A 14,634-nucleotide genomic window follows, 5' to 3' on the forward strand; every position below is an offset into this window, starting at 1 on the left:
TATCCGTATAAGCACGAATAGAACGAATAGGAATTTTATCCTTTAACAGATTATACATGTGAGACAGCACACGCGCTAGAAGCACCGCAGCACTTAGCTCGAGCCTATTCACTGTAGACGGCTTTAAAGGAGCCACTCTAGACTTTCCTATCAATAGATGCGTTACAGTAGAATTCGTACATGTAACAGCGCATAAATACACGTAGCATTCATATTCTTTTAACGAACCGTCGCAAAATCCTACTAAGTAGATATCAATAAGATCAGGAGGTATGACTAGCCGCGGTAAGATTATACTTTTCAAACTTAATAGATTCGCGGCAGGCAAATGCCATTGTTTGGCTAAATGTTGAGAAATACGAATCGCTAAATAACGCGAACTGGTTACTTCATAAGCAACTGCTGTGTTGCACTCATATTCTACGAGAGCTTCGGTAGGGCTGTCTCGCCATAAAATATGTTGATAGCACCTTTCTTCAGGCCTGATCGGAATCTGCCTGTAAATGCTACAAACAGGAGAAACTTCAGCAGTAAGAATAATTTTATAAAGACGAAACTTTGTAACTAAATCGACTATATCGATTTGAAGTTTAGGTCCTACATGAACAATATTGTTAAACGAGTAATTATTTGTAGCTCGACTACTGGCGTCGAAGACTACACGCAGTCGTGTCGTAGTATTTTCTGGACGCACGACGCAGTGATGCGGAATATGGTACCGACCAGTAGACAAAGAGTCAATAGGCTGCATATGTCCCAAGTCTTTGTACTGTTTCATGACATCCTGATATTCCGTTTTTAACTCAGGTTGAGTACATAAACGTTTCTCTAGATTGAGAAATCGATTTAAAGCGTGGCGATAAGACTCACCACGGGAAGGGGCATCATCCTTTAACATCAAAGGAACTACACACTTATCCTCCGGAGTACGATATGTACCGGATTTATATATTTGTTCACAAGCTTCGTGAACGTCGTCTTCAGGGCCGGAAATTCTACATTTCGGCGGCTCCTCAGACACCCAGAACCATTGAACGGTATCGTCGAGCGCACTGGATGACGCGACGAGTGACGTAACGGATTGATCTGGCGTATGAGTTGTCGTGTTATGAAGAAACTGACCTGTTATCACCCAGCCGAATACACTCGATAACGCGCAAGGTAACCCGGGACCGGGAGTGTAACGAGAGCCAGTATATATCTGGTCAAAACACTCAACTCCTAATAAAAGATCGATCGGACCCGATTTATAGAAATCGCAGTCGGCGAGATCTAAGTGTGCGAAATGATCCTTGACGTACATCGGCAGCGATGACGAAGGCATCATTCCCGCAATCTTTGGTAAAACTACCAAAGAGATGTCAAACTGTGGTGACTCACTCAACCGAGTTATTATCGAACCAACAGTGTGACCCTTGATATTAACGAAATTTTGACCAAGCCCAGACACGGTTAAGTTGCATTTTCTAATCCGCAAACCTAATCTGCGTGCGCACTCATTTGTGATCAACGAATCCATCGACCCGCTGTCGATGAGCGCACGAGCATACTGCATAGAACCATCTGAGTGACGCAAGCGCACTACAGCAGTACCTAAGATCTTTGTACTCTTGAACGGTTCAGCTGTTGTAGATGAGCAGGTAAGCGTGGTGCTTGTACCCGCTCTCACAGTCACCTTTGAATCACCCGCCTGTGTTTCTTTACTTTGACGTTCGATATGCAGCAGTGTATTATGTCTCTCCTTACAAATATAGCAAGACAACTTTGATTTGCAATTAACACTATCGTGACCAGGACGCAAACAGTTAGTACACAGACGCAAATCTTTAACTAATGTTCTGCGTTGATCAACCGACATTGAATGCATCTTTCCGCAACGGTACACAGAATGACTCTCATTGCAACAAGCGCATATTATCTGGTCTGACTTGGTATTATTTGAGGTAGGTTGCTTAATATTTAAGGAAATTAATGACGTTCGCGGACGATCATGATTTTCGACCTTATTAATCCGAACGTTAGATTTATTAAAATTAGAAGAGCAAGCTAACGCGGGTGGCTGACTTACTTCCAGAACTTTTATATAATTTTGTAAATAAGCCAGAAAGTTATTGAACGTGGGAAGTTCGTCCTTATTCTCTAACTCGAACCTTCGCCTAGTGTCAAAGTCAAGAGGTCGAGACGCAATGTAAAATAAAATAAATTCACTTAAATCATTAATATTTAGAGCACGAAGTGCATTGACACTTTCATACAGTGTATTGGTTAACTCGGATAGATTCGATAACGATGGTTTCTGAATTGGGAATAATTTAAATAATTTCTCTAAATAAGTTGTCGCGAGAATGCGCTTGCTGTCGAACCTATCGATGAGCGCGTTATATACGACAGCGTAATTCGCTGATGTAATAGGAACGCCTTTCGTGAGCGACAACGCACTGCCAGACAAGCATGGAATTAGATAATGAAATTTTTCTATATCGGATAACGAGGCGTTATTATGCACTAATGGCTCGTAACTATCTTTAAACGTCTGCCAGTTTTCAATCTGGCCATCGAATTTTGGAATTTGCAACTTAGGTAGCTTTACAGCAGCAATCGATGATTGTGTACAAGATGCTACTGCCAGTGACGCACACGAACTAGAGTCTAGCGAATCGGCAAACTCAACGGCCGCGTAATATAACTCGTCAAACGACAACAAGGTGAGATTATCAATTACGAACTTCGGATTAATTTTTAATTGTATTTTATCAATTTCTTTACAGACTTCAACATAAGTATCGCGATTTTTTTCTATTGACTTATATCTGGCCTTGAAAGTAGATATTTTTGCTTTACTTTCTTGGCAACTTTTAACTAAGTCGTAAATAATTTGCATGTTTTTGAACGCATACTCGCGTTCTTTAATCAACGATTTCAATTCTACTTCCATCTTGCTCAGAGACTACTGAATGAAGAAAGAAAAAGTTAACTGATTGGTTTATAAGTAAAATAAAATCCTTCGAGCACAACTGTCACTACGAACTACTTATAAGAGATCAACGGCGAATGCAGCAACAATACTCTTAGGTATAAGAAGTTTTGCGAGTGGAACAGATCGAAAACTCGATAGGAAATATTATTTTGAGAAAATATTACTAAGAAATATTAATATTTACGAGATTTTGTGAGGAAACTCGTTCCTCACAGGAGGCACCAAAAGAAGAATGGATGGGCCTCGCTGGAGAAATAGCTGGCGTTACTGCAAACTCCGTTGAAGTCCTCGTTGAAACCCCGTGACCCTCAATGTAGGTGAAAAAGGCAAACTTACCCGGGAAACAGGGAAGTGGACAGGAAGGCGTCTGCCGACGACGGGACACTCGAATGCCGGCCGGCCAGCGGGACACTTTCTCTGCACTTGTTTCGTACTGCCTTTTCAACGAGTCCGGATGGTCGAGGTACTAACGAACAGCACTTCTAGCGAGGCTTTTATGGGTTTTTCTTATTTTTATCGCGCGACGAACCGCGGGCGATACCAATTTTTTGACTTTCCCAAAGAAAAGGTGAAAACAAAAGCGAAACCCGTCATGGCAGGAAAAATTAAAAATAAAGAAATGAGGAAACGACCAAGAAGTCTGAACATATACTGATACCTTAATCTTCTTACATTTATATCGAACATTTGGTACACTCTGTTTCACCCACGCATCTAAGGAACTATTTCAAATGACTTTAATATTATAAATACTGAATCTTGTGAGTTCTGGCACGTTAAACTGCAGGTCCCGGCTGTCAATGAACATCCTTGGCAGTCGTTACGGGTAGTCAGAAGCCAGTAAGTCTGACACCAGTCTAACCAAGGGGTATTGGGTTGCCCGGTTAACTGGGTTGAGGGGGTCAGATAGGGCAGTCGTTTCTTGTAAAGCACAGGTACTCAGCTACATCTGGTTAGACTGGAAGCCGACTCCAACATATTTGGGAAAAGGGCTCGGAGGATGAAGACAAAATTTTGTGAGTGTGTTGATTTTGATAGACTTCGGCAGTAATGTTATAGCTTCAAAGAACAATTCGTACATTGGGTTACTTTTTTATTAACCATATGCAACAGTAGTTCCCTCGGGACGCGTTTTACCTCAATCAAGTCAGCACTTTTACTTTAAAAATTTATCAAACAAACAAACTCAAATTTGCATTCATAACATTAGTTTGGATGAACTAAAACTCCAACGGACTGCCTTGAATGATAATTATGATGTATCTGTTGGAAAAAACTTTGTGCTTGGTGCATTAACTTCATAGGATAAATGTCAAAAGTTGCCGATTATAAGCAAAATGAATCGTTTAGTTTAAAAAGAAAAACCGAACATATTTAGTTATTCACTGTAATTTATACCTACTATCAATACTGATATAATAAAGTGGATTTTTTTTGTTTGTCTGAACATCTAAAACTATTGAACCAATTAAAAAAAACTTTAACTGTTGAAAAACTACACTCTTCCCGAGTAACATAGGGTTTATTTAATCCCGGTACGGGCAGTAGTTTCTACGGGACGGGTGAAACCGCGCTAGTAAGTATTATGAAGGCGAAATTTTACGAGTGTGTGTATGTTTGCAACTTCCTCAGACCCAAACGGCTGAACGCAATTTTGATAGAACTTGACAGTCTCACTGCTGGGCACAGGCCTCCTCTCAGACGGAGAAGGATTGCTCAGTGCGGGTTGTTGATTTCAGATTTCAGACTATATATATAGTTTCCTCAAGATGTTTTCCTTCACCTTTTTATCAGTCATTGGTGTCTAAGATAAACTTAAAAAATACATACAAACTTAGAAAAGTTGCATTGTCTACGTTGTCTACTTTACTCGTTTGAACTGGAATCGAACCCACACCCTCATACTCGAGAAGTTGGTTCTTTACCCACAAGGCCACCACGACTTTTTGGGCGAAGTGGTCCCTCAAAAAGCAAGTAAAACAGCTAGCAGTAGCTAGTGGAACATAAATGCAATACTTAATTACTATCGATAAATCGAATTGCAATTATGTAATTACTTAATTCTGTTCCGGTAAACAAATTCGTTTTGCAAAGTTTGTGCACCGTGCATGTGTAAATTATTTTAACCGTTTTAATCTTGCGATGGATGGTGTAAACAATTTCACACATGGATTACTTCATATGAAATATTTAATTTGATATTTCAGGTTTAATTATTAGTTTGGACCACGGTTTTAAAATAATCATTCTGTTTACGATTGAGTTTAAACCTTTTGTTATGTTAATTCCTACATAATTACCTATATTTTTTATTAAATCGAGTTCTTGACATAGGTACCTACGTATAATATCATTGCCTACATATATGAAATGAAGCAAACACACAGGAAAACTCGTTGTGACAATGATGGCACCCATCAAATCCTTAACTCAAAAAATTTTATTAATTTCATGCTCATTATTCGAAATTCTTCAAATAACTATATCTCTTAACTAATACTGACTTAATTGTTATTTACTAACTTGAACCCATTCACCCTAAAAAGCACTAACAGAGCTATTAAAGAAACAATATAATCGCTTATGGCGGTTGATCCAGCCGAAATCGTCACTTCCTGTTCGGCCATAACCACTGCACAGCCAATTTCCGGCGGCCATATTGAGAAATCCGGTCTATGACTGGTGAACGCTACTTTATCTATGGTTCTCAGAAATGTCGGCTGTGGTTCGTTTGTGGTAAAATTACATAGTAATATTACTTTGTATAAATAACAGTATTAGGCTCAAGACCTGTTTTTTTTTTTTAAATTGGGTTTCTATTTATTTTCAACGAGAATGAAAAAGGATATATTTCAAAACTGAATGAACACTTTTATATTTTTAATTTGTTCTTCATGTTAAAAATCACAGATTTTAGAAAATCTAAAAGAACAAAAAAGTTATTTTAAAAGTCCGAAATAAATCTATCATTTTAAAATTGAATATAAAAAACATGACTCATATTAAGAGAAAATTAAGTTTCAGTATCTGATATCTACATCAAGTTTGTTCGCAGACTGTACTCACCCTTCCTAAGTAACTACAACTAACTTATAACTACGAGAAAGCAAGACAAAACTAACGAAGCTGTTCACGCACACAAGGCGTGATTCATAGCTGGCGCACCAGGGCCCGACAGAGGGCGTCGCGTCACCGAGGCGGGGGGGACGGCTGCCAGCAGCAGCGGACCGCACCGCGCCGCCGCACTCCATCACCGGACACAGCCGACGACGCGCGCGCATACTTAACTTATCTTAGTTTTCCAACATTTTGTACTGTCCAGTGAACCATTATACATATTTAGTGTTACAGTCCACTTTTCATTTAAGTACCTTTAGTTAGGTCCCCTACAGAAGCACACTGAAATATAAAATGACTGATTCTAGATAAAGTTTCGCACTTTGTGATATGACACTTGTATCATTTTTAATTTTATAGTTTTTGGTCGTAATTACAATTCGAGGACCCCGTGGCTGCATTGCAGCTGCACGGGTGAATCGATCATAAGGTTAAGCAACGCTTGGCGCGGTTGGTCCAAGGATATGTGATCTTGTCGTCACTAGTCCCTCCGTGTTTTGGAATGCACGCTGAAGTGGATTCCGGCTGTCAATAGAACAGCTCTATATGGCAGTCGTTATGCGTATTCAGAAGTCAAAAAGTCTGTCGGACTTTCTTGCCAGTATTACCAAGGGTTGTCCTAACCGTGTTAACAGGTTGAGAAGGTAAGATAGGTAGTCATTCAATGTTAATCACTGGTACTCAGCTGCATTCGATTAGAAGGAAAGCCAACCCCAACATAGTTGAGCAGAGCCTAGGCCTAGATGATATAAAAAAACAAAAAACTCAAAAAGCATGATATAACAGAACCCATTTCTAACTGTCACACCATTTAAAAAAGGAACTCGCATAACTACGATTCGAATCTTAAAAGATTTTAACATTTAAAAAACATTTTCTGAGCGGACATTTGCAGTTTTTCGCTGTGTCTGCAAAAATCTAAAGCTTTTTCAATAGAAAGCGGTTATGAATTTTGATTAAGTATGGAACTTATGGCTTGAGACGTACTTTTTGCTCTACAAAGAATTTTTAATGAAGCCTTTAATAGGTTTTTTATTTAGCAATATTATTTGAATAATTTATGTTAAGTTCCTTATCGGAGAAGGAGGAATATAAATAGGTATTTAGATTATAAAGAGGCAGAAAAAAATAACTTGGCTAATATTCGTAGAATGAAAAAGTCCTCTATTTATGAACTACTTAAATACAATTTTATGCTTAATCTCCCGTGGATTTTAAAATCAACACACTTTTGGCATGATAACATGTGGAACAAATGTGATCCAACAAAATTATATTTAAAACTGCTATCTAGTTAAAACTGCTGAGACAATTTTCATGCAGTTCTACATAGTCTTATATGTCCATACCAGAACAATACTAGCCTATTATTATATTAAGTCAAATATTTATTTCAGAGCGTTGGCCGTGGTCTGGGTGTTACAATATGTATTCATAAATATGTATATATGTAACTATATGTAGTTTATCAGTTGTGTTAGCACCCATAACACAAGTTAATTAATAACTTACCATGGGGCTAACCGACCGTGTGTGAAAAAGGTGTCTTGACATATTATATATTGACATATTGACCTTATATAAATATGAGTATGAATAAGAATCAAAGAAAGCAGTGTTAAGTACAAGATTACTCGTGAAACCAATAAATCTTTTCGGCCTTCTGTTAATAAATCCTTCATACATTCATGCGTATAATTGGAGAGCCTATCGACTTTCAGAAGTGTCTTATCTCGTAAGGAAATTATGATACTCTTAAGAAATAATGGTGTATTTCCGCGGATCATCTTTGAACAATATTTTATTATTTTCTTTGTTTATTTTGTGGCTCGTATTGATATTCGAAATAGGTTAACATATTCTGTTTATATATTTGCACAAAAAAACTGTTTGTTTTAAAGACACAGTAGTTAAAAAGTCGTGGTGGCCTAGTGGGTAAAGAACCAACCTCTCGAGTATGACAAGTGTTCAACAGACGTTTAAAAGTTATTGTGGTACGACGGTTTATCTTTATCTTTTATCGTTTAGAAAGTCCGCTAATAAAGAACCTTTGCACACACGTGCAAAGGAAAGGAAAATATACACTTTTAGAACCAACAAGCGTTTCAAACACAAAAAGAATTAAGTAGGGGAACAACAAAAGCCCTGAATAATACATGACGACCAGCCTTGACACACGCACCGTTAAGAGCTGTGTCAGACTAGCGTTTTGTACGCTCGAATAAACTCGTATTCGAAAGCACGTCGAGGCGTTTCATTTGCCAAACGAGTTTTTTTTTTATCGTACAATGTGGCAACATTAAAAATACAAAATGTTGCCATATTTATTAAAAGCTTGTTCTCTTTCACAATAATAGGACGTTTTCATAAACAATGGAACATCCAATTACTTCCCCAAACTTAAGCACAAGACCACTCATTCGATCTCCTTGCTTACCTCTGCTGCTCGCTGAATAACATAAGATGCTTCTGCGAAGCGTCTTGCACGAACTTCTGAACCGCCATAAAGTTTGGCGAGATCAATACGTTTAACTTCAAGCCTCTACAACTCACCACTATTAGTTATATCAAAAATACGCACGTCATTTGTTTCGAAGCATGAAATGAAATGCATATGCCAAGACTTACCTACGAATCATCACCCTCCGAACCTTTTACCAACTATGTTGGGTCGGCTTCCAGTCTAACCTAGCTGAGTACCAGTGCTTTACAAGGAGCAACTGCCCTATCTGACCTCCTCAACCCAGTTGCCCGGGCAACCCAATACCTCTTGGTTAGACTGGTGTCAAACTTACTAGCTTCTGACTACCCGTAACAACTGCCAAGGATATTCAATGACAGCCGGGACCTACAGTTTAACATGCCATCCGAACATACCTACCTATGCAATGAAAAAAGAACGTATTCGTGAGGGCGCTTTCACAGCAACGTTCGAACGCTTTGACACCAACTTTCGAACGCTAGTGTGACAGCAGCCTTAAATGCGAAATGTAGGTAGTTGAATATTTATCACTAAGCCACAGAACGCAATGCAATTACTGGGCCATTGGCTGACAGCGTCAGTGGTCGGTTTTATCTTCTTGTAACTTTCATATGTGTTGTGGTTTAATTTGTGTATTATTAAAGTACTAATTGTTTACCGATATCGCTTTTTGGTGCTCGATTTTGTGTGTTTTTGCCGGTATTTGTATCTGCGTATCGATTTTTGTTTACTTCGAATTCTAAACTATACGTACCTTATCAATCTCGTATCCTTATCCCAATTTATTTATTAGGGGATAACAAAAGCATAACCTATATAATTTCTATACCTTTCTATGTGACATCTTACATGTAACATTCTTTGCAGTTATATCATCTTTCGCAAAGACCATTAATCATTCCTTTGGTCGTTGTCTTTCTCAGTGTTCATCTCAACACCTTCCTCTTAATAAGATGCGTATTGATTATAATCTACTCGTAAGCTGTAACTGCTTTACTGGTCACCTCAGCCTGGGCAATTTGATACCACTTGATACTGCTTGTCAGATATCCAAAGAACAGCCGAGACCCACCAGTTTCTTGTGCCTTTAGAAACACGGGAGAACTCGTCATGACAAGATGACCATGATGACCCATCCCTTTTCACCTTATTATAGATCGATGAGCCACGAGCCACCAGCCCATCTAAAATATCAAGGCCAAAAAATTTCCACTTTCATAAACTTCCCTTAAACAAATCGGGAATATTTACTCTAGTTTGTTAGCATTTCCTCGACCTTGCGGGCAATTAGAAACACGACACCTCAACTTCACGTCTATCAGGGAACTGGGGTTCGTTCGTTACCTAATTACCATCGTTGACATTTGTTAATTTATTTCGGGAATTCTCTTTGGCTGGGTTAAAATGTGTTGAACGATGTGTTGGGTTGTTTGAAGATCTATGTACATATGTGTTTCTACAATCTATACTAATTTTATAAAGAGTAACATTTTGTAGGTGACATAAACTCATAAGGCTCCGAAATTACTGAACCGATTTGAAAAATATTTCATTGTTGGAAAGCTACACTCTTCCCAAACAACATTTACTATATTTTATGTCGGTACGGGCAGTAGTTCCTTCGGGAAGTGGGTGCTCTAAAGTTCAAGCTGATTCCACATGAAAATTTACGTAAATCGATTCTTATTTTCTCATTTTTATAAAACCTACATAAGTATTGGGATATAAAGGATATTTTTGTTCTTAGTTACTAACAAAAACAAACAGATTAGTAAAATAGATAAATGATTACAAGGTCCCTACAAAGTAACATTAGTTTGTAAATAGGTGACCACACGTTAAGCAAATAAACTTATCCAGCGTCTGAGTTCATGTTTTCAGTAATAAGATCTTTACAAGTAGATAGTTTGTTGAAGTTTCCTTTACATCATAATTATTTCCTTGCAAACTTGCAATTCTGGGAACTGAAATGAGAGCACAGCACACTGTAAACTAAAATGTCGGCCAATAGTGGGTCCCATGGTAAGTTTTGCTCCTTTCTTTAAATATTGTTAAGAGAAACGCGGAAGGAGAAGGTGATATGGTCAGTAGAGAAAATCATTGCATTTTGCCATTCAAACATTAAATAATGTTAATGTTTGCATGCCGAACGGCAAAATGTGTCTGAGCTTTAGTAATATTTTAACACCTCTGTATTTACCCATATTTGCAAAATAAAATTATATTCTGTTCTATCAGTTCAGCCGTCTCCAAGAGCCAAATCCCAAAAAGGACCAGTTTTTTGTAAAGTATCATTCCCAAAACCGATGCATTATCCAAATGCAACACAGAGCTATAATCCACTGCAGTTTTTGTTCTCCCAAAGCAAACGCTCTGCGGTTGTTTACAAGCATCGATTAATTTCTCGGTCCAGTCGGCCGGCATAAATTGTGGTTACCCCAGCTTTTGTTCGAAGGAAACCGATTTTAATTAGAGCAAATTTCGGAGTATTAATCTTAGCTCTGATTCCTTCGAGATAGTGCGTTTTGATAAATTGTCGAGGTTATCTTGTCTTACTGGGTAACTGATGGTTGGTGGTAATATTTTTAGGGGAAGGTGGGGTGGTTTTGTATAATTTGTAATTCATGTATGTAAATACGTATTGCTAATGTACTGTTGGATTTTATTGTATACTAGCCGCTTTCCCGCGGTTTCACCCGCGTTCCGTGGGAGCTACTGCCCGAACCTGGATAAAATATAGCCTATGTTACTCGCAGATAATATAGCTTTTTAATGGTGAAAGAATATTTAAAATCGGTCCAGTAGTTTTTGAGTTTATCCATTACAACCAAACAAACAAAGTTTTCCTCTTTATAATATTGTTATAGATTATAGATAGATCGTTTGACGCAATATGGTTGCTGGGAGTCGGGGATTCAGTACCTGGAATTTGACCACACATAGAATAGAAAAAAAAGTATGAATGTCTAAGTATAATGTACACCTACTATTAATTTGCTAATCAAATAAATCAGGTATAATATTTTCGTAAGTATTAGTACTAGGTAAAAGATCATTTATTTTCTACAATGTACACACTATACATAATATATACAAACTTAAACTACTTATCTTTATACAAAACTAAAAATAAAATAAAAGATTAGTTAAAGGTTAAAGATTAGTTTCCAATCTTTTGTTACGTTTTATTGTTACGTTTTATTGTTACGAAGAAATTATTTTCTTTTCATAACATTATTTAGTTAATTAAACTCCCAAAGTATTGGCATTTTTCTAACAAACCGTATTGTTATATTTACAATGCTAGTTAATTGAAATGAGCGCTTACACAAAATATGTATTAATAATGCATGAATGGCATTAACATGATTAAATATAACATAACAATACTTATGATTGTTTTCGTTTTATGTATTTAATTTATGTATGCTATAAATGTTCAATTACACTGGGTTAGCAGACTTTATCATTCTTCATAGATTTTTAAAACTTAGTTAACACTTTCAAGAGGATAATTTTTACAGTTTTGAATGAAGAAATAAAAACCAAAACGTCAAATCACGTCAACTAGCATAAAAGTGCAAGTAATATATGCTATATAGAATTCATCGGTCTTCGTGAAACATAGGAGCTCAAAAATCCAAAAACATACCATCCGAAAAGACATTCGAATTTCTTCGAACCAGATAAAATTTCCTACACATAAGAAGAAATTGGCTCAATATGTTCCCGTATAGACATATCTTCCTAAGCTATCGTTATTGAAGAACAAATCCCTAATAATAGCCATTTATGGGTACGAAGTGGCTAAAACATACCCGAATTGGCATGGTAATGGGGGAGAATGTTTTAAATTATTTTCTTGTGAGCCAGGATTGGGTAACATGAGAAAAATACATAAATGTTATTAGCCAAATTGCTTTGCATGTCGTAAAAGTTGGACAAGGAGTTTTCGGGGGCTTTATCATCATTATTTAAATGGGGGAATGTATTTTTCTTATAATGTGGGTTAGAGATTTGGTAACTCAGTCGAGGTCAGACATTTCTTAAGCACACAACTCTTCCTCTGACTAAGAATTGTAGAAATAAGTGCTACCAAAGTAGAAATTAGAATCGCAAGGAAAGATAGCTCAAAGTGAACTATCTACAGAAGTAGGTTGGATTTGGATTGCTTTTTAGGGTTCCGTACAAAAAGGATAAAATAGGACCCTATTGTTTTCGCTCCTCTGTCCTTCCATCCGTCCGTCTATCACCAAGCCGTATCTCATGAACCGTGATAGTTAGTGAGTTTAAATTTTCACAGATGATGTATTTCTGAAAACTAGAATTAAATTATTATTTTGGGGGGCTCCCAAACAACAAACGTGATTTTAAATAATGGTACGGAACCCTTCGTGCACGAGTCCGACTCGCACTTGGCCGGTTTTTTAAATTCTCCACAAAGTGATTTCAACCTAACTCAGGATTATCGAAGCTCTAAGACTTTTTAAACCCTCCTTTCGACACAGTTGAGTTTGAGTATACAAAGTCTCATGAACCTCAGAAAATATCAAACATGATATTCTATTACTACGTAGCTTTACATAATAACATTTTCTCTCACATAAAATACGTTTAGTTGCTACCGATATGAGGCTCGAAGAATTCCTTTATTACATGTTACGATACGTTTAATTGCCATACTTTTAGTGCCAGGACAAAGTTAGTACACTACTATGTAACTAGAGTTTCTATTGACGTGTTGAATCGATTTCTGATACATCACTTTTAATAGACTTTAGTAGAAATATAACAATTGTGTTTATATACTATATAAAATATATAAAATTACGCTGCATATTAAAATTACTTTTAATGACAAATAAATTGTATAGGTACTGCATGTTAAAATTACTTTTGATGACAAAAATAGTAGTTTTTGTTTTTTATATAATGTAAATATAAAAAATACAGAAAAATATATTCATCAGGATTGGTTAATGAAGGTTACTTTTCAGCGATTGAAACAATATTTTGACTGCCATTCGATATCGGATAAGTATAACATAAACAACTTCAAACTACCCTCCATTCAACACACTTAGATTCCATTCTTCTTGAATGCCCCAGAAACATAAAAGCATTTACAAAGAAAGCTAAGGAGATCAGTTGACAGTTGTTTTTACTGTCGACGTAACATTAATTTTCTGGGTCGCCGATCCGTTTAAAATTGCGACCCTATAAGCTCTCAACAGTATACTGGATTAACTGTTTTTTGGTCTGTTACAAATTATTGGTTTCAACAATCAAAATATTATGTTTAATTATTTTGCTGTTGATACTCTCGGATTGAATGTAGGCTGAAAAAATGGTAATATGATATATATTTTTTTGATGTGCTATGTCGAGTATTTTTGTTGTTTTGTTTTGTTTTTGTTTGCAAACTATTGTACTAATTTAGCTAACTGATGCTTTTTGAAAGGCTTAATACCTTTCCAATTCAGTCAATTCAGCCTAATATTTTAAATGTTAGATTTAGTTTATTTTTTATGTTGTCACGATGGATAGATAGAACAATCACGATGCAGTAAGTTATCACTTCTTCTTCCCAGCAAAAACACATAGGAAGTGGTGAAGAGTGGGCGTTTTGGGGGCTGTCTTTTGTAATTTCTTTTTTGACGTTCGAAAAGTGCTGTTTTGCAGCCAAGTTTGAATAAATGAGTTTTGTTTTTTTTTTATACCGGTTAAAACTTCAACCCATCAACAAACGTTCAAATACCAACATGTTCTAGGTTGAAAATTGAATTAAAAATTCCCTAGCCGGTCCCACGTTGGGTGCCAATACGATGCTACTGGCGCCCAAACAGGGCCTAATGAAATTTAAGTAGTTTACGAACACAAAAATTTTACTGCTTTGCTGAAGCTAATATCTAACAGTTTTCAGACAAAATTGAGTCTAAAATAAACCATGTTGGAACAAAATTGTTTTGTAACAGTTAAAAAGTTACGCTGTGTGTGGTCTCGTTTGTTTTGCTACTGTTATGAATATGTTTATGAGAGAAGCATTTCAGTACATATA

The sequence above is a fragment of the Helicoverpa armigera genome, chromosome 19 (genome assembly GCF_030705265.1).
Source record: "Helicoverpa armigera isolate CAAS_96S chromosome 19, ASM3070526v1, whole genome shotgun sequence".
In the NCBI taxonomy this organism is placed as follows: Eukaryota; Metazoa; Arthropoda; class Insecta; order Lepidoptera; family Noctuidae; genus Helicoverpa; species Helicoverpa armigera.